General features: G+C 42.0%; 1 long non-coding RNA gene across 9 annotated transcripts in view; it reads right to left on the reverse strand.

The window, feature by feature from the left end:
* Positions 1-5,209: 5,209 nt before the first annotated feature.
* LOC109246371 (uncharacterized) overlaps positions 5,210-20,067 on the reverse strand; it is a 109,175-nt gene continuing 94,317 nt past the window's right edge. For 4 of the 9 annotated variants that reach the window (XR_008423846.1, XR_008423852.1, XR_008423849.1 and 1 more), the window contains 5 exons: positions 19,501-19,593; positions 16,926-17,412; positions 15,977-16,188; positions 10,152-10,323; positions 5,210-9,022 (listed from right to left, as the gene is read on the reverse strand). This is a non-coding gene — a long non-coding RNA (uncharacterized LOC109246371). The remainder of the gene's footprint in view (positions 9,023-10,151; positions 10,324-15,976; positions 16,189-16,925; positions 17,413-19,500; positions 19,594-20,067) is intronic. The other 5 variants (XR_008423847.1, XR_008423848.1, XR_008423851.1 and 2 more) reach the window with 5 other exon arrangements.

A 20,067-nucleotide genomic window follows, 5' to 3' on the forward strand; every position in this document is an offset into this window, starting at 1 on the left:
CAACTTAAGGAAGCAAGTTTGTGGATAACTGGAAAGCTGCCCTCTCTCTCCAGGCTGCCCTCCTGCAAGGGCAATTCCTGGGGGAATAAAGGGTCCTTTTCCAGAACGATTCAAATCTGGAAGGCGATTCATGCCCCCTCTAGTTTTTCCCATAGAGGAGATTATAGTGACTCTGCTTCCTACCGCTTTTCCACATGCAAAGAAAATGCAGTTGCAGTATATCAACCATAACTTTTCTCTTTTGTGTATCAGAACTAATGTGCAAAAGATGTGGAGCATAAACTCACAGTGAAGGCCATAGTTCAGTTCCGTTTCTGAGCTTGTGATCTGGTGGAGGGTCTGACCTGCCAAATACAGGCAACAATCCATTGCAGTTTATAATAATGAGTTAAGTTGATACGGATGGCTAAGGCTGTGAGAGTTGAGAAGAACTGGAAAAATCAGAGGAGCATTTGGAAAGAAGGGAAGACTTAAGCTGGGCCTCAACGGCTGGCCAGGAAAAGGAGGACATTCCAGCAGAGCAGAATGAGAGCATTATGCACCACACGGTGGCATGAATGTCTTGGTGGGGGGGAGGGCTGATGCAAAAGTACCGTTAAGCAGCTAGGGTTCTCCCATGGAAAGTAGGCCAAAGGTTTACAAAACAAGCTTCTCAATAGAGAAGGTGTGAGTAGTTCATAAGGTTAAGAACAAGAGGACCCTGCCCTGAAAGATAAAGTGGCAAATCCGGACACCATTAGCTGGGACTCAATCTTAGTTAACATGCATCGGACTGTGAGGAAGAATTATACTTCTTGGAACATATTCAGACTGAAAAGTCCTCCCGATGTTTTCGGCTGATGAGCAAACTGGATTTTGCACAACTGACTTGATTTGCTATATAGTCATTGTTGTCACTAAGATGACCCCCCAAGAGAAACTAAACATTGACCAATTTGTGAATTATTTAAAATTTTGGACTCTGTGTGGCAGGTATTCTGGGCCCAAAGAATACAGAAGTAATGAAAATGAGAAGCATTAGGGGGGGAAATGTCTGCTTATTTCTGAAAGCCTGAAGTGACTGATAAATGAAGGACAAGGAGAACACGGTGACTTAAGAGGTGTCTACTGTGGTAGAACTCCCATGGGATCTACATTTCTATCAAGCTAATCACCAGTGTTCCCTTGCAGGACATGGAAGGACCAAAAGTTCTGGATCTCTCTACAGCACAGTATGTTTGCTGTTTGTTGTCATGTTTACCGTTTAAAAAGTTTCGGCTCATGTGTAGGAACAGGCTGATATGCTCCTCCCATAGCCCCCAGATAAACAGGCCTCTAGTGTAGGGAACTGAGCCCTAAAGAAGGAAGCACTGAGTGGAGACGCAGTGCATGTCTCAGGCAGAAATCAAGTCAAGCCAGATATTCCACCCACAGCAACTCCAAAAAGTGGAGAAAATCCTAGTATATGCAAATATCAGACAGTGGGGCCTCACAGTAGATGAGTTCCACTCTTTGTAAGAAAAGTAAGCAAGCCGTTGGAGGAAGTTAGTGAATCTCCTTTCGTATATATCAAGGAATTTTTAATATGGTATTTAGAGACAAGGAAATGGGAATAATAGCCCTTTCTGTTGGTTTCCTTCAAACTTCTGCTCCCAAATATCTTTTTATGAGATAGAAAATTTTAATATTATTGGGGAAATGAAAAGCCCAAAGTGATCAAGTAAAAACTTTACAAGTGAGTAAAAACAGGAAAAGAAAATGCTTTGACACATATTGAGACTCTGAACTGCAAACAACAAAGGTTCTGCTAGGTTTCCTTGGAGAAACGGGAGGTTGACCAGGAGAATGCATGTGGACTGGAAGCAGATGCTGAAGTTTCCAGAAAGAATGGCACTTCTGGGTCCTGCTGTTGTCCCATATCTATCCGGTAGGCCCACTCGACTCGTTCCCTTTTCTCCCCTGACCACGTTCGTGGCTTCCTTGTAGTCTCTGCTTCCTCGGCCAGTGTGCACATGGCATTATGGCTCTCGGGACCCTCCCTAATAGAGGTCCTTCCCATTGAGCTCCCTCTTACTAATGAACACATTCTTGTTGCACTTCAATTCTCAGGAGACAGAATCTGACTGGTCCCATTCACCTATTGGTTCCAGGTTACATTAGAGGCCATTTCCAGCCAATTCAATGGTTACCTTCAGGTCAGGTGTCTGCCTCTGGTCCAGTTCCTAGGAGCAAATGATTGGTGGGAAGTAAAAGGCTGTGTTCAGGGCATTTCTCACTAGAAGTGTCTGGGGTGTAAGCAGGCTCTGATTGCTGTCTCTATTACAAAATAATGATAATTAGCTTTTCTTCAGAGCTAGCAAATTTTCTCTTAAACTTGAGCTTGAGGACATTTTTATTATTTTATTCATGCATTTATCCATTCTGACTCATTTTCTATCATAAAATATTTAAGGTGATTTACAAATCTATATATAATAAAGATCAAATAGTTGAGAAATGAAAGCAAGTTCTTATTGTCCTAAGAAAAATCAAAAGCCAGGAGCAAAATTATCACTGCATAGTACATAAAACTTGACTTTGGAAAATAACCAAAGGTGGGCCTTGAATTTGTCTCTAAATCTGAAACCTGCCAAACTTAATAACAGTTGACTAGGTACAAGGCAAAAGTCCTGACAGAAAATGCCATTTACATTCTATTAGGTTACTAGCTAAGCCATTCTGTTAGGTTACTAGCCAAGCCAAGGGAAGCCTATCCCTCCAAAGAGACATATACGCTCTCACTCTCTCATTCTCTTTTTGGTAATTTATGGGCCACCATGATGGGAAAGGACTCTAGATTATGTCTCAAGGCTTCTTCTGGTCCTGATTTCTTAAGGATGGTTGAGATTTCATTGACCAAGCAAGAAAACAAATCATAAAGAAGGCAAGATTTTACATAGTTAAAACCAACCTCCAATACAATTTCAGTACATTGAAGCCTTATCCCCCAGCCCCTTAAAAAATTGGAGACATAGTTTGAAAGTTCAAAAAGCACATCATAAATTTCTCATTTCTTTTTTATTGTTCATTGTAAGGCAAGAAGTACATAGGAAGGCTGACTCAGTGATTTTTCCAGTTCTCTCCAGTTTTTTGCTTGTAGCATTTTTGACATTCTCAGATTTTCTGAGGCTCTTTATTTACAATTTTTTCCTTCTTTTGATTATAGAGCAGCAAAAAGTACTAGAAAGCTTGGTCCTGGTGCATGAACAAGGATGAGCTCTACCCTAGAGCACCAGGCCTGCCATGCTGGATGAGATGTACTGTGGGAGCTCGGGAAAGTGAAAGGGATGTTCCCTCGAAGACTGGACCTGGGAATCATTCCATTTAAAAAGGACAGCTATTTGTCCGACTCTTAATTTCAGCTTATGGTTTGTGGGATTGAACTCCGTGTCAGGATCTCTGCTGACAGCTTGGAGCCTGCTTGAGATTCTCTCTCTCTGCCTCTCCCCCACTCATGCACGCTCTCTCTCTCGCTTTCTCTCTGTTAAACAAATAAACATTAAAAATAAAATAAAAGGGCAGCTATTGTTTCATATTCATTGAGCACCTACCATGTTCTAAATACCATATGAAGCACGTATGTGACTTGACATTTGACAAGAGGAGAGTATTTTTTATAGTTACTGATTTGATGATTGTATGGAAAGGGGTAGAAGGGATTCTTGGTGCTTTAAGTCTTGCTAACTGACAAAAATGTCACAAGATGGTGATCCTGAAAAACCATTTACAATATTCAATTAACAATAATTAAGGCACTCAGTGGGAAGCTCCTTACTGACTTGCTAAATAGCAAAAATTGGTACTTGGCATTCCCAGGGGATGAGAGAAAAGATAATAAGTACCCAAAATGTAAAGACAATTGAAATGAAACCAATTATGACCAAATTATATTACTCAAATAGAAACACAAGTTGAATCAGGAATATTTAAGTTTTTGACAAGAAATATTAAAAAGAGATACAGTAACATTTTAGCCATTAATTGATCATCTAATCTAGTTTAGCTCTGGGAAGGGAGCTGCTTTATAAATGTTCAAGTTTTATATATGTTGATAAGGGATCACCATCTCTTATAAGAACCTCATATTTTTAGGAGCTAGCAAGGGCTAATTTTCTGTTAATATAGCTAATAATGAACCCTAATTGATTCTATTACCAATAGTCTTGAAAAGACAGCTAATTTAGTCCATCTTTTCATAATCACATACTCACATACTAATACTAATTTGATTTACTTTATTCAACGTTAGTAATTTTCAACTATTCTCCATCAACTAATTTTCTATGGCATTAAGACAAAGATTATTTTTTCCCTACCTTTTTACAGTTTTTTCTCAACTGCTCTGTTTTTATTCTTCGCTTCCTCATCAATTTCCCTTCTTCCACCTCCTCCATAGATTTGAAATTGTACCATCAACTTCGGACTTAAGATAATCCTCCCATATCCAACCCAGTGTGAGTCAAGGGTTGCCTGTATATGCTTATTCTGTAGTAAACCTAAAGCATGGAAGACTTTTTAGATTTAATCTAATCCAACCTCCCCATTCCTACATGAATATGTACATATCCATATTTCACATAGTTAAGTCTAAAAACCTAATCCAGTTTGATTTCTGGCAAGGAAAAAAACCAATTAGTACATTTCTCATTACTCAAGCAAGCATCTATAGAATTCTCCTTCAAATCCTCTGGTAACCTCTTCTGTATATCATTTTATATATATATTTTTTCATTTTTCATTTTAGAGAGAGAGAGAATAAGCAAGCAGGGGAAAGGGACAGAGGGAGCGAGAGAGAATCTTAAGCAGGCTTCACACTCAGCACAGAACCCAATGCAGGGTTCAAGCCCACGACCCTGGGATCATGACCCAAGCCGAAATCAAGAGTCGGAAGCTCAACTGTCTGAGCCACCCAGTCGCCCCAACATCTTCGGTTTTTAAAACTTTTAAGTATGTTTGAAAAAAAATTAAAACATATAAATAAATAATAAAACCGTATAAGTTTGAACAAAACCCTCATATTTATATCACAGAGCTAAGCTCAATGAATCAAAACAACTCTGAGGAGGGGATAAATCATGGCTACCTTGCAGAGGTAAACCTATATGTTTGTGTGTGTGTGTGTGTGTGTGTGTGTGTGTGTGTGTGTAAATATAAACAGATATGTATTTGTATAAATATGTTTTTCAAAAACTTGATCATACTTTTCTGTGGCTTGTTTTTTTTCTTAATTATGTTGTAAACATTTTTCTCTTCAAATTAATAGATATCAATTTTATCAGTTTAATGGCTGCATGAAGGAATGGATGGAGTTTTCCTCATTTGATTAGTCTTCTGTTCAACAATTAGGGTCTTCTGGTTTGCTTGTACACAGATCTTTAAATATTTGTCTGGGATCTACTCATTCAATTGGGATGAATTTCTGCAGGTCATACAGTTAAACCTTCGAATATACATTGAATATGTATTGACAGTAATTGACAATTTGTCCTCCGGAAAGCTGGTTTTATTTTGCATTGGCATGGTCAGTGTATGAAAGCGTCAAATAACCCATATCCAGGACAACTTGGGTTTTTCTTTAAATGATAAATGAAAAGAGGTATCTGGTTCCATTTGTATTCATTACTGCTCAGTTTGAAAATTCTTTCATATGTTAAATAGTCATTTCACATTTTGTAAATTTCCAGATTAAGTTCTTTGTCCACTCTTCTTTAGTAAGGATATAGACCCTTTGTTATTTACATCTACAGTCTTGCAAATGATTTTCACAGTCTGTATTTGACTTTTGAATTTGTTCACTGTATTTTTTCCTGGCTATTTTTACGTGCTTGTTTTTTAAAAAATAAATATTAAAATCAGTTGTTATTTTTATTTATTTTTAAATGTTTTATTTATTTTTGAGAAAGCAAGAGAGAGTATGAGCGGGGGAGGGTCAGAGAGAGAGGGAGACACAGAATCCAAAGCAGGCTTCAGGCTCTGAGCTGTCAGCACACAGCCTGATACTGAACTCGAACCCACGAACTGTGAGATCATGACCTGAGCCAAAGTCGGATGCTTAACCGACTGAACCACCCAGGTGCCCTAAAATCAGTTTTTAATAAATTTCAAAAAAAAAATAAATCCATTTGGGAGACTGATAGAGAGGTTGTCAGTTTTTTAAAACTGGTTTTTAAATTTTCAGGATGGACTGTGGACTATGGAAGCTCCTTTGGCAGCTTTGTCATTCATGGAGTGCCTCAAGATGAAAAGCACTAAGCTAGCCATTGTGGGGCTACTAGAATGTTTACATCTGATCCTCGAAGTCAGATCTATGCAAAACAAACAAGTGAAACAACTACCCACAGGTAAATATGAGTAAACATAAGAGGATAGGAAAGCAGTAGCTTTAGAGTTCAGAGTTTGAAAAACTGGTTGTTGAGTGGAACTTGTGGGAAGATGTGTGGTTGTTGGCAAGCCAGTTGGTTTGCTTCGGTGGCATGACTGGTTTAACGTGGGGATTAGATGAATGTGCCACCTTCAATTACACCCTCTGTCTCCTTTAGGGCATATATCCCTTCTGATGCAGTAATGAATTCTCCTTGGAGCAGGGTACTGACTTGGTGCTCCTAATCCTGGCCATCAGGATATTTTCTTCACTCAAATAAAAGCAATGACCTGATCTAACGTACTTTACTAGGGAGAACGCCTGCCGACCTCTAAGATTTCCATCAAAATCGTAGCTTGCCAAGGTGTAAGCTGACCGCATCCTTTATAGGCGTGTGGATCAGCCAGCTGGCAAGTCCTGGCCACCACTCTCGCCAGGCAATCAGCCAACAACCCAGCACTCCAGGCAAGATTCATTCCCACTGCAACATTTATTCTATTTTCTTTTTTTAAGGTGTTAGCTGCATTCTGCTAATTGGGACCTTTTGCAAAGTCTTTCAGGCACTTTGAAGTGTCCGTTCTCCCATCAATTTCTGGTGAAAATTTATAGTCCTGTCACATGGGTCTTCAGCAAGAAATCTGTAAAAAGAGTGAAGGTGATTTTTTTTTTCTTTACCTAACTCAGTGTAGCAGAAATGAGGCAGGGGAACTGTCAGTCATTTCTAAGGATGACAATTTTCACTGCTTGACAATCGCAAATGTAAAATTCCAGTTATTTGATGATATGCCTGTGTAGAGCCCATCCCCCAGATCCAATGATAAGTGTTGAACAGCAGGTTTGGGGCCTTTTGCTTAGGCATGATAATTTAGGGAAATAGTTAGCTCATCAAAATTGGCCGGGTGCCCTGTTTTCATATTATCCAGACAGAAGTCACTGAACCACAACTTTGCTGCTTAGAAACAGGCACTAAAAGGGAGGGAGTGAGGAACTATGAATAGTTAGCCGGTCACCAATCATGAAGTGTACTTTACACTCAAGGATAAACTGATACATGTTAAATTATGCCTGAAGGTATGTCTGGAAGAGCACTACAGAAGATCTGCTGGCTGAATTCTAGTCTTTCCCCTCCAGGTGACCTTAAGGAAGACCCAGGACTCTCGGAACCAGGGGTTCTTTGCGTGTGAAAGAGAGAGTGCTGATAGATGGCCTGCAAGTTCTAAAGGATTGTGTTCTGAGGACTTGATTGAAGAGCCACATCCATCATTTCTCCATCCGGGTACACTTTACTTTAAAACGTCATTCTTGGGGCGCCTGGGTGGCTCAGTCGGTTAAGCATCGGCCTTCGGCTCAGGCCATGATCTCATGTTTCATGGGTTCAAGCCCCATGTCAGACTATTTGCTGACAGCTCAGAGCCTGGAGCCTGCTTCAGATTCTGTGTCTTCCTGTCTCTCTTATCCTCCCCCTCCCTCTCTCCCAAAAATAAATAAAACTTACAAAAAAAAAAGAAATAAAATGTCATTCTTCAAAACTATACACCTATAATTCATTAAGCAACAACTATTTTTTAGTCTATACCTGTGGTTCAGCAGAGTACACCCTCTGAGTCGCCTGAAGAAGTTTCACGTGCTCACCATGGGTGAAAAAAGGCCAGGTGCAAATACCCACAGACGAGATAAATCAGAGAGGTGCAGAGTACCGTGTGGTTTGGAAAATCAGATGCAACCCTCTCCAGATCCCTTGTTCGGATAGTGACTCCAGGAGAGCTGGTTGGAGACTGCAGCCTGGTTTCATGGGGCAGCTGGCATTTGATGAGAACCTTGCGTGAACGTGAGCTTTCTGAGAGACGGGACTGGGGAAATTCTAGGCAGAGAGAGCAGAATAAACACAGATGCAGACACAAGAAAGTTCAGACAATATTGAAAGAATTCCTGAACTCAGACACCTAGGGACCCCAAATCCAATGTGCTTGCAATCCAGGTTAGGGCATGAATTTATCTTTTCCACAAATATTTATTGAATACCCACTCTGTAGGACATACCACACGTGGCGTTATAGGACATCCAAAGATGACTCAGGACGTTCAAACACAGGTTTCAACTAGGATTTTAAATAACAAAAAGAAATACATGCATATTTTGCATAAAATATGGAAGACAGAAGAGGACAAAGAGCTAAATTAGAAATCACCTCCCTTATTTAAGTTTATAGACTTTGAAAGTAATAATGTCTCATCTAGCACGCAGAAGCAAAGATATAAATTTGGATGAATACAGAAGCAATCACTGATTAGCTCAAAGCAACATTTAAATTGATCTTTCCAGTGAAAAGGCATTAGAAAAAGCAATCTAAAGAACACCTGTTTAGATGCACTAGAATCAACAATTAGGTTCTTCAGGGAATGAGGAGTTTTCAGCTGCCTTTACTCCAGTGAGAGGCAATAGAGCTTAGCATTTTTATTACTGTAATCAAGAACATATAAGGGGGCCAGAGGAAAATATTCACACCCACCTCTTAATCTTGAAGAGGAGGCAAGTCCCTTAAGCCACTCACTTAATTAAGCACAGGCTGGGGCTGGGGGGAGGGGATCCTCTATAGGATTCTCTGTGACTCTTCTTCCTCTTTAAGAAATCTAAGCTTTAGACTTTAGAGTAAAAGGGAAAAAAAAAAAATCAGTTTCAACTTTGGGACCCAAAGAGACCCAAGTAGTGAATGTGACTGATGGAGAGGTGGAAGAGGCAAGCTCAGTGCCTCCAGATGGCCTCTAGGCTAGAGTGGATGGTGCCATTCCCAACAGGTCAGTTTGAATGGGCACTGCCCAACTCCAGGGAGCGCCATTCGTGGAGACTGTGATGGGCATGTCAAGTGGGAAACCATGTCTTTACTCCTTGCTGCCCCCTCTTCAGATACCTTCCTAATAATAATAATAACAGTAACAATAACCACTAACATCTATTTAATGCTTACTACATGCCAGATGCCATGCATTTTACGTGCGAAATCCCATTGATTCCTTGCGAAAACTCCATGAGCAGGTAATATGAATATCCCCATTTTGTCGATACTAGAGTAATCACATGATAAATGTATTATCCCGACTGGGGCACTTTTGAGAGCAAAAGAAGGTGCCATTACTACTGACCCTGGGACAACAGGTATAAACCAGGCTTGACTCAGGTGAACCAGAGCATGTGGTCACCCTACAGGTAAGGCTGCTCAGGTGCAGAGTCAAGGCCAAGGATACTTTGCAGTGTTAGCCTCAGAAAGTTTCCACTGAACAGCTTTTGTCTTGTCCCAGGACTTCCTGACCATCAGGGTTTTCATCTATAAAATGGGGGTAATGACACAACTTCCTACAGTTACGTCAGGATTTAATCAGGGTGAAGCACCTGAGCTATGGACAGGAGCTCAATGTCAAACCACTAAATACCTCAGCTGCCTTCCTCCTTCAGCCTCCCTGTGGAACCCAGGCCTCTGTGTAGCCTCAGGCAAAGGCTTTTCACCTCTTCACCCTCACTTGGTTCTTGGATGTAAGAATGAGGATGGACCGGGGGTAAACCATCACTTTCAACTCTGACATTCCTTTTTCTCTTATTCTTCTGGAACTCATCTCTATTCATCCACATGCAGCAAGAGGAATGCCTATCTCTTCTGCTTTTAGTTCAGAGAAAGGAGTCCTTCTGTTTATGCTGACCTTCATTCTCTAGTGCTTTCCCTAGATGGTGGGAAAGGTGAACCCAGAAGCCTTTTCTCTCCTCTCTTCTTTGCATTACCTTTTGCTGGTGCTGGAGCTCCTTATGTGGATTGCTTTTCAGTATGGGGTGGTAATACCAGGGAGCAAGCTGACAGTCTGGTCAAGCATCCCATTTGGATGTAGCTGGGGGGAATTTATTCCCCTGCAACCTCATGCCTAGGACCTTGTCCTTCCTTGGAGCCACAAAATGTCTGCATGAGAAAAAATATGCCACAAATTGCCTTCAAAGGTCACATTATAATGCCACCGTGAGGACCTTTCTTCCTAAGAATAAACACTTGAATTTAATTGCGAATGAAACACATTAATGAATCAAAGGCAGCGAGAGGAGGGAAGAGCACACAGGCTTGTGGTGGGAGAGGTTTCCTTGAACCCACCACACACCCTCGTGGCAGATTGGCCTCCAGAACAGTCAAGGACATTTGGGCACACCTTTTTCTTCCCTTACCCCCTCCCTCCCCTCCATATCTCAAAGATATTAATTGAGCACGCACAGTGTTATATTCAGGAACTATGCCAGGCTCTGAGGGTTGGAATAAATGGAAAATAGACATGGTCTCCACCTTCACAGAGCTTCCACTGTAGGAATGAGAGAAATGTGAATCTAATTACCCCATGAAAATGTGTCAGAGGAGAACCCTGAGAAGTGCCATGGAGGAAAAAGACATGGTGCCATAGTGAGGGCTGACCTAGTTAGGGAGGCTGGGCAAGGTCTCCCTGAGGAAGTGATGAGGCTCCTGTGGAGACGGGAAGGATGAGTCGGCATTCCGGCATTTCGGATAGAGGAAGCAGCTTGTGTAAAAGCCCTGAGGTGAGAGGAAGCTCTGAGGGTTTGAAGAACTGAAAGAAGGTCAGAGAGTCTGGAGCTCTGAGAATAGGGGGATGGGGTACAGGATGGGGCTGGAGAGTGAGACAGGGCCCAGCCCAAGCCCAACCCTGTCAGCCTCTTTAAGCATTTAGGGTTTCTCTAAAAGCCACAGGAAAATTCTCCAAGTGTTTTCAGCAGCAAGTTGAAGGATCAGTTTATTTGAACATGATTTGCTCTAGGAAAATAGGTTCAAATGAGTCAAGAAAGGAAGCAAGGGAATAAGGAAATAAGGAAAAATGGTAGCTAATGTTTATGTAACATGTTTTACTACAGACCAAGTATTGTTCTATGACCTTTATACACAGCTTATTTAATTCTCACGCAGCCCTATGGGCCAGATGCTACTGTCCCCCACTTTTCACAGAAGAAGAGATTGAGACACAGAAAAATTGGGCCAGCACTGTTTGGCTGGAAAGTGCTGGAACCAGACTGTGACCCAGAGGTCCATCTCTAGATAGCACTGCTCGGACAGCACAGATGCTCCTTCCTGCCCTCAGGCCAGGCAGGAGCTGTGTTGGTGTGGGGGGTGGTGGTGGCGTTGTGGGGGGTAGGCTGGGGGGGCGGCTTGTACCAGGTTAGCAGCTGTGGAGAGACAGGCCCTAGAGCTATTAAATAGTAGGAGCTGAAAAGACTCAGGCCGGTGGTTGGGTGAGGAGAATCCCAGGTTTCCCTGTGAGTAAGAAGGTGGGAGGGGTTGCAGCAGAGGAGGCTACAGTGTCCGGAAGGGGCCTGTTTTGAGGAGGGGAGCTTGGGTGGATTGTGGGGACATCCATACACTTGTGGACTTAAGGAAAAGAAAACCGCTGCGAACACTCCTGTTTTTTTGTTTTGTTTTTCTCTTACTGGGAATTCTGCGAGGTCCGCTAAGAACTCACTACTTTAGTTCTCTTCGTTTCACAGCTAGGTCAACGCCATTTCTTTTGCTGCTTCATTTATTCAACTTGGTGTTTAAATTCTTTTCATTTCTAAAAGGTCTGCTCTCACTCTGACTGCATTCCTAGAAATTCTGTCTGAATTTTGCTTGGATTCACAAACTCGTTGATTCCATCCCCCCCTTCTCAGAATTAATCTGAACAAACATCCATGTTTTCTAGCTTCCAAACACTTTGTTTTCTGCCAACAATTGACCCTTGTAATTCTGACACTGGTCAGCCTTGAGCCTTGGAATGTGTATACTATTTGATTTCAACAGTGCACTTCAGGTGCCTATGTGTTGAAATTTCAGAAATGCAAACTGTATGTGTACAGCAGCCACGAAAATACATTTTTAAATACACAGTTCCCACTGTCTTGCCTCAAGATTATTTTTGGAAAACTTGCTAAAAAAACAATCTTCTCACAGATTTTTTAGTTCAAACTACTGGACTACGAAAACCAATCTGGCAGAGTTGTTCTCTGACACACATATGTGCATTTTACACACACAGGGTTTTAAAAAAGAAGACGAGGGGATGCACTATTACAAATTTTCTGTAAATTTCAATATCTATCACCAGAGGGACAACACTAACAAATTAGTTAGAATTGTAATTCTAACTCCATAGGGTATTTCTGGCTAAGCTACTTCCTCCATAATGATTCCACAAAAGCAAAGACTCTATTTACACTTCTTTGTTAAAATGCATTGTGAGGGGCACCTGGGTGGCTCAGTCGGTTAAGCATCAGACTGTTGATTTGGGCTTGGGTCATGATCTCGTGGTTCGTGAGTTCGAGCCCCACGTCAGGCTCTGTGCTGACAGTGCAGAGCCTGCTTGGGATTCTCTCTCTCCCTCTCTCTCTGCCCCTGTCCCTCTCTGTCTCTCTCAACATAAATAAATAAACATAAAAAAAGTATTTAACAAAATGCATTGTGAAATGGGGGATGGTCATGCATACATCAGTTCCTGCAAAGGTTATCTGGTACTTAGCAGTGGGAGGGGGCACAATGATGTTTTAGGAGGGCATAAGCTCCATCCTAAATTTGAATCTTATTGGAGGAATCAGAACTAAAGAAACAAGGAAGAGAGGAAGAGAGCTTCAAGCCAAGACCTGAAGGATGAGTAGAAGTTATCCTGGAGAAGAAAATAAGAAGAAAAAAGAAGAGGCAGAGGGAATGCCATATTTAAAGACTCAGAAGAGGGCAAGAATGTTAGGCATTAGAAAACTATAGCAAGTTCAGTAGGTCTGGATCTTAGAATGCAAGAGGGTGGTTAGTGAATGAGACCAGGTCACCAAGGGTCTTGTAACCATGGTAAGGAATTTGGAATTTATCCTAAGGGTAGGAAGAAGCCCTTGAAAAGGGCTATAGCAGGCAGTGTGGAGAACTGAATGAGAAGAAGCTATTGTAACTCCTCAGAGAAAATGGTGGCCTGAGCTAGTATAGTAGCTGAGGAGGAAGATTCAAAGGGTAACTGCAAGGTTGGCCACAGAGGGCAGGGGAGGGGCACGGTGACAGGGCCACTCCCAAGTCTCTGGCTTGGCCAACTGGTTGGATAACAGAGCCATTGCCTGAGAGAGAGAGAGAGAGAGAGAGAGAGAGAGAGCACTGGGGACAGAAAGTTTTCAGCATGCTGAAGCTGAACTGCCCACAAGACCCCCAAAGTGGATGACCATTACCAGCAGTTAGTTACTTAATTAGTTACTTAGTTGTTGAGGGATCTAGACAAAAGATATAGGCTTGGCAACTGAAGCTAGCTGGAGGAGCAGACGAGAATGCTCGAGAAGGTGTCCGGTGATTTTAGCAACACAGAAGTCACGTGAGATTTTGGAGGGGCAAGTTCAAGGAGCGTGGTAGAGACAGAAGGCAGGTTGCAGAGTGAGCACAGGGAGGGGAGCAGGTAACAGGCAGTGTAGGCAACTCTTTCAAGAGGTTAAACCCAAAAGAGGAAAAGAGGGTCTGGGGCAACTGCTGAGTGGTGGTTTAAGATCCGGGAGACTCTGGTGAATTTAAATGTCAGTGATAAAAACTCAGGAAGGAAGGTGGGGCTATGTGCTGAGCAAAGAGTGCAAGGACCTAGGGGAAGCTGAGGAGAGCCTCCAGAGACTGAGGAGGATACAGAACATGGAAAGATGAGTGTGAGGGAGGAAAGAGCATATGCTTGGCTCTAGGGACAGGTTAAAGGTGTTCCCACTGAGGGTTCTATTTCTCTGTTAGTGCAAGGCAAGAAAATCTGTTAAGAAGGAATTCATTCTTTCCCTTATAGTTAAAAAAAACCCAAAGTGAAACAAAATTTCATTTTTCACCTATCAGATTGGCCAAAATAAAAATATTCACTAATAAATTATATTATCAATGACTGGGAGGAGTATAACAGTGTAAATTCATACAATCTCTTTAGACCGCAAGTCTAAAGTCAGAACCCTGTTGTGAACCAGTTTTTCACTTAACCCGTGTCTTGAAGATGGTTCCACAGCCACACAAATAAATCCACCCCACTGTGAAGCACACCTTATTTAATCCGTTCCTTGTGCACACTTCTTGACATACATATGAGAGTGTCTACTAGGGAAAATGTGTAGCTGTGAACTTGCACTCTGTTCACATCATGATGGTTGGTATTACGGGTCAAGTCTACTGGCCATGGGGGCCTAGACTAAGAGTTATTTCTAAGTATGTCTGTGACGGCGTTTCCAGATGAAATTAGCACTTGACTCGCTAAACTCAGGAAAGTAGATCATCCTCCCCAGCATGAGTGATCATTGTCTAATCTGGTGGGGGCCTGAATAGAACAACGTGCAGAGGAAGGAGGAATTAGCTCCTGTTTTTCTTGCCTCACTGCTTGATCTGGGGCATTTCATCTCCTGTCCCGGGACTGAGAGTTATACCATCAGCATCCCTGGTTCTCAGGCCTTCAGGTTTGGGCTGAATTGCATCACTGGATTTCCGGGGTCTCCAGCTTACAGACAGCATTATCTTGAGACTTCTCCATCTCCATAATCATGTAACCAATCCCTCATAATAAATCTATTTATCTATCTGTCTATCGTTCTGTTTCTCTAGAGAACCTTGACAAATATAATGTCCTTGCCCATTTTTCTACTAGGTTGTTGGTTTTTTCCCTATCGATTTTTTTCTTTTAAGACTTTTTAAAGTTTATTTTGGGAGAGACAGAGAGGGACAGGGGCAGAAAGAGAGAGAGAGAGAGAGAGAGAGAGAGAGAGAATCCCAAGCAGGATCTGCACGCTCAGTGCAGAGCCTGATGCAGGGCTCAAACTCACCAACTATGAGATCATGACCTGAGCCGAAGTCAGACGCTTAACCAACTGAGCCACCCAGACGCCCCTTTTCTCTACTGATTTTTAAAATACTTTTTTAACTGTTTATTCATTTTTTGATAGAGACAGAGAGTGAGTGGGGGAGGGGCAGAGAGAGAGGGAGACAGAGTTTGAAGCAAACTCCAGGCTCTGAACTAACAGCACAGAGCCCAACGTTGGCCTCGAACTCACGGACCGTAAGATCATGACTTGAGCCGAAGTCGGACGCTTAACCGACTGAGGCACCCAGGCACCCCTGTACTGATTTTTAACAATGGAGAAGGTTTGAAGTAGGCTCCATGGAAGAGAGAAAAGGGCTGAAGAGGATTGGTGTTTAGGGCACCGTCCAGGCTCCTCCCTCACTGCTTCGGGAGCTAATAATAGAGCTCTGCAGGCCTCCTTGAATTGAACAGATTTTCACTGAATTGTCTGTTTGCAGCCCTCGCCTGTGATTTCTTTCTCCAAAAGGTTTACAATTCCCTGAGGCCATTGCTGACCAACAGGTCTGCAGTCAGAGTAGGAAGGAAGGAAGGCCCTATTCTTTGAGTTCCCATTGTCGGCCTGTGAGTGGGTGCGGGGAGAAGCTGCCTAAATCTCTGAATCAGCTCTGGGAATGGACTTGAGGGCCTCCGTGCTGGGTTTTGGTGTTTACTCTGGGCACCAGTTTCCCCTACTTGATCTAAAGGGTGTGACCTTCCAGACCCCCAGTGAACCGACCCATGTCCCGTCTGCTGGATGCTGACCTTCTGGATGCAGGTCTCGATGTTGTCCACCCCCAGCTGGGTGCCTTCATACATATAGTGACAGCTGCTCTTCTTGTTCACACACAGTTTTAGGCCCAAAGGCGAGAGAGCAGAGGGCTGAGGATACAGGGTGGGCCTGGTCTTCCATAGCACGTAGCCATTTCTCTCCAGCTCTTTTGCATTTTTTAGAGTCCACAGATGAAGTTCAAGTCCTGGAGTGTGGGAGAGACCAATTATTTCCAAAACTCTTCCACAGAAAGCCAACAAAGTACCCTTTCCCAGGGCAGAACTCAGAGCTTCCTACTACACATGAAACCTCAAAGTGGTGTGAATTGTTTTGCAAACTGTCATCACAACATACAAATGACACATTTAAAAATGGTCTAAGTAATAAAAGGATGTAAACACATTTCAATCATTTATTAGCACATGTGATGTGCCAGGTGCTGTGCTAAAAGGCTTTACATACATTGGCCCTTAAACAACCCTGTAAGATAGTGACCATTATTATCTCCATTTTACAGATGACCAAAGTGAGGCTTAGGGTGGTTAAGTAACTTTCCTTAAATCACAAGGCTAGTAAGTGACAAAGCATGCATTTGAACTTACACTAAGGTGGAAAACTGTAAACACAACATTAGACATGGGCATTTTTCATCCTACGGATTCCCCCATCAATGTACCTGTGGCCAGGGAGGCCCTGACTGGCAACAAGTTGATGTTTCTCAATACTCTGCAGATTCCTCTTTTCCTAATAAAGCGCGCTGCCTAACACTTCTGCACCAGGAAACTTAGACCCATCACATGTTCTCAAAAACAGCCCCACCTCATTAAACAGACACTTTAACTAAGTCCACCCAAGCCTCCCTTGTCTGGTGACCAGATGAACGACTTTCCCTGGTGGATGATTTCTCAACCTACTGCAATAATTATGAAAAGGGGCATTCACATCACAGCTCCCAATATCCAAATGCATTAGAAAGTCTAGTATTTTTCAGCTAAAGTTTCATTACCACTGCTTGTAAGTTCCACTTCTTTAATTAGAAATAATTTTGGGGGCACCTGGGTGGCTCAGTCAGTTGAGTATCCAACTCTTGATTTCATCTCAGGTCGTGATCCCAGCATGGGGCTCTACATTGAGTGTAGAGCCTGTGTGGGATTCTCTCTCACGCGCTCTCTCTCTCTCTGCTTCTTTCTCTAGAGAGCTCTCTCTCTCTCTAAACAAACAAACAATTTCTTGTCCCCACCTCCTATCGAACCAACCCTTTTGCTTGTGAGTAGAGGTTTAATCTTGGAATCCAGGCATCCATGGAGTTCTGACTTTGAGTTTACAGGTACTGGGGTGCAGAGCCATACCTAGAATCCAGAGGGACAGATTATTTTCTTTTTCAACCGCCTTGATGGCTGAAGGTGCAAACCATGTCACTATGTAACAGCTGGAAAGGAAATAGAAAACAAAGAAAAGAAAATGACACACCCCTTAACCTACTACTTAAAAGGACAAACATTCAAAACATGTGGACTGTGGAATTCTTTTTTAACCTTTTACTTCATAAACGTTGTTAATGAGAGGTCTCACTAAAACTGTTTTTTAAAGTTATAACTTTTATTGTTTAGGTTGATGCTGACCTTTACATATATTTTTAAGTGTTTATTTATGTTTGAGAGAGCGCTTGTGAGGGAGGGGCAGGGAGGGTGGGGAAAGTAGCATCCAGAGCAGGCTCTGCTGACTGGCAGTGAGCCCAATGTGGGGCTGCAACTCACAAACTGAGAGATCATGACCTGAGCCAAAGTCAGGTGCTCAACTGACTGAGCCACCCACGTGTCTGCCCCCCACCTTTCTTCATAATACACACTATTGTAAGGGACATTTATGAATAGTGAACCACATGGGAATGAGAACGTACTGTTTTCAGTAAATTATTATAGCCTATTAACTTCCCCAAAAGACTGGCAATTTTGTAAAATTCTTCCAATATCTGTTTTAATTTGTTTCAAGAACCCAACATTTAGAAAATTCTTTCAAAATTTCTCAAGCTACAAGTAGTACGTGACTCCTGAAATGCTAAAAATGCCCAAATAGTACTCTGTTGTTCAATGCTCTCTCCATTGCAAGTTCCCAAGTCATTATTGTAAATGTCTTCAGGGTGGAGAGAAATGAAGCTTTTTTTCCACAGGCGTGGAGGTGACTCCAATCATAATTTTTAGTTACTAATAAAGAAAAGGGCAGCCAACTGAAATGGCCCAAGATAAATGGTTGTTGAAACTAGCATTTCTTAAAATTGGTATGGTTGGAATCTCAAAGGGTTAGAACTAATTTACAAATGGTAAGTCATAGAGGAAGCTAAAATAGGCCTAATAGGAACACAGCTTGGCATCCCCTGGTTGGTGCCTCTTTGAGCAAGACAACAGTGACTGCGCATTGGAGGTTTCCAAGTTTGAGGAATATACTTCTTAAAATTCTGTTTTGTTTTTTCTCTTAAGGGGGGTAGATGTATAAGGGCATAGTAGGAAGGGAACGTTGCCAAGTTAGAAAACCTCGCAGCATAATATCCAAATGGATGTGAACTAAATTTAATGGCAACTGCGCCCAAAGAAGGTCATTTCAAGAGGAAAATTCCAATTTATGCATGGCCAGGGTTACAGAGCTCAATGGCAGCTCCTTTGAAGTTCTAAGAGCTATTCTTTTGGGTTTCTTCCCTCCCCTTCTTTCTCCACCCCACCCTCATTCCTAGGGTATACTGTGATGGGATGTAAAAGAAAGCTATGTGTGGAGTGCCTGGGTGGCTCAGTCGGTTAAGCGTCTGACTTGGGCTCAGGTCGTGATCTCGCGGTTTGTGGATTCCAGCTCCACGTCAGGCTCTGTGCTGACAGTTGAGCTGTTTCGGATTCTGTCTCCCTCTCTCTCTGCCTCTCCCCTGCTCACTCTGTGTGTGTGTCTCTCTCTCTCAAAAATAAACAAACAGTAAAAAAAAAAAAATGTTTTTTTTTTTAAAGAAGGCGATGTCTGAAGAACATGTCCTCCCCCAAGAAAGGTATCACATTGGCTATGATAGAGGAGCCAAAAGTGTCTTTGTAGACAGGATGGGGTATGAATCCTGGCTCTCCCAGTTACAAGGTGTGTGATACAGTCAAAGTATTTAACCTCTCTGAGTTTTAGAGTGTCATCTGTGAAGTAAGGACAATAGAACCTATTGTGTAGATTGTTGAGGGGGACTGTGAAAAAGTACATAAATGCAAGACTTTGGAGTCACACTGCGCAGATTCTCATTTTTCCTGGACCAGTTTCCAGCTGTGTGACCTACAAGTAACTACTTTATATGCGCCTTATACAAACACTTCCTTATTTGTAAAGATAATAATGCCCACCTCATAAGGCCTTTTAAAGATTAAATGAGATATTGGTAGACCTCTTGCAAGTAAGTATCTGGGACAGAGTAAATTCTTAATAAATTTTAACATGTGCATAAAGTGCCTAGGATTAGCCCAAAAGGTAAGTTCTATAACTGATTAATTATACTTACTAGTTTAGGGGCACCTGGCTGGCTCAGTCAGAAGAGCATGTGACTCTTGATCTCAGGTCATGAGTTTGAGCCCTGTGTCAGGTGTAAAGATTACTAAAAAAATAAATAAATAAACTTAAAAAACATTATACTTACTAGTTCAAAAGCTGTACCTGGTTATATACTTTGATAAATCTTCAGGTATTCAAGTTAAACACACAGGAACATCATTTGTAATTTTTAAATGTTGTATTGAAGTATAATACACATACAGCAAAGTGCAGCCATCTTAAGTATAAATTTAATTATATCTTAACCCATGACTTTGAAAGCTAGAAGCTTTCTCTGTTGATTCTGTCAATCAGAAGAAAGATTGCTTTATCTAATTAAAATGACAGTTTTATTAAGAGAGAGAACCAGAAATACAACACTGAATATACCCAATTTTTTTTTTAACCAACAAACAGCACACATTTTATTCATATAATTACTTAACCACCATCCTCACTCATATTCTACAGATTCCTTGGATTCACTACAACACTGGCAGTTGCCAAGCAGAGGCGACACATTCATAAAAGTGCCTGT

The sequence above is a fragment of the Panthera pardus genome, unplaced genomic scaffold (assembly GCF_024362965.1).
Source record: "Panthera pardus isolate Hobbes unplaced genomic scaffold, ASM2436296v1 HiC_scaffold_2, whole genome shotgun sequence".
NCBI lineage: Eukaryota > Metazoa > Chordata > Mammalia > Carnivora > Felidae > Panthera > Panthera pardus.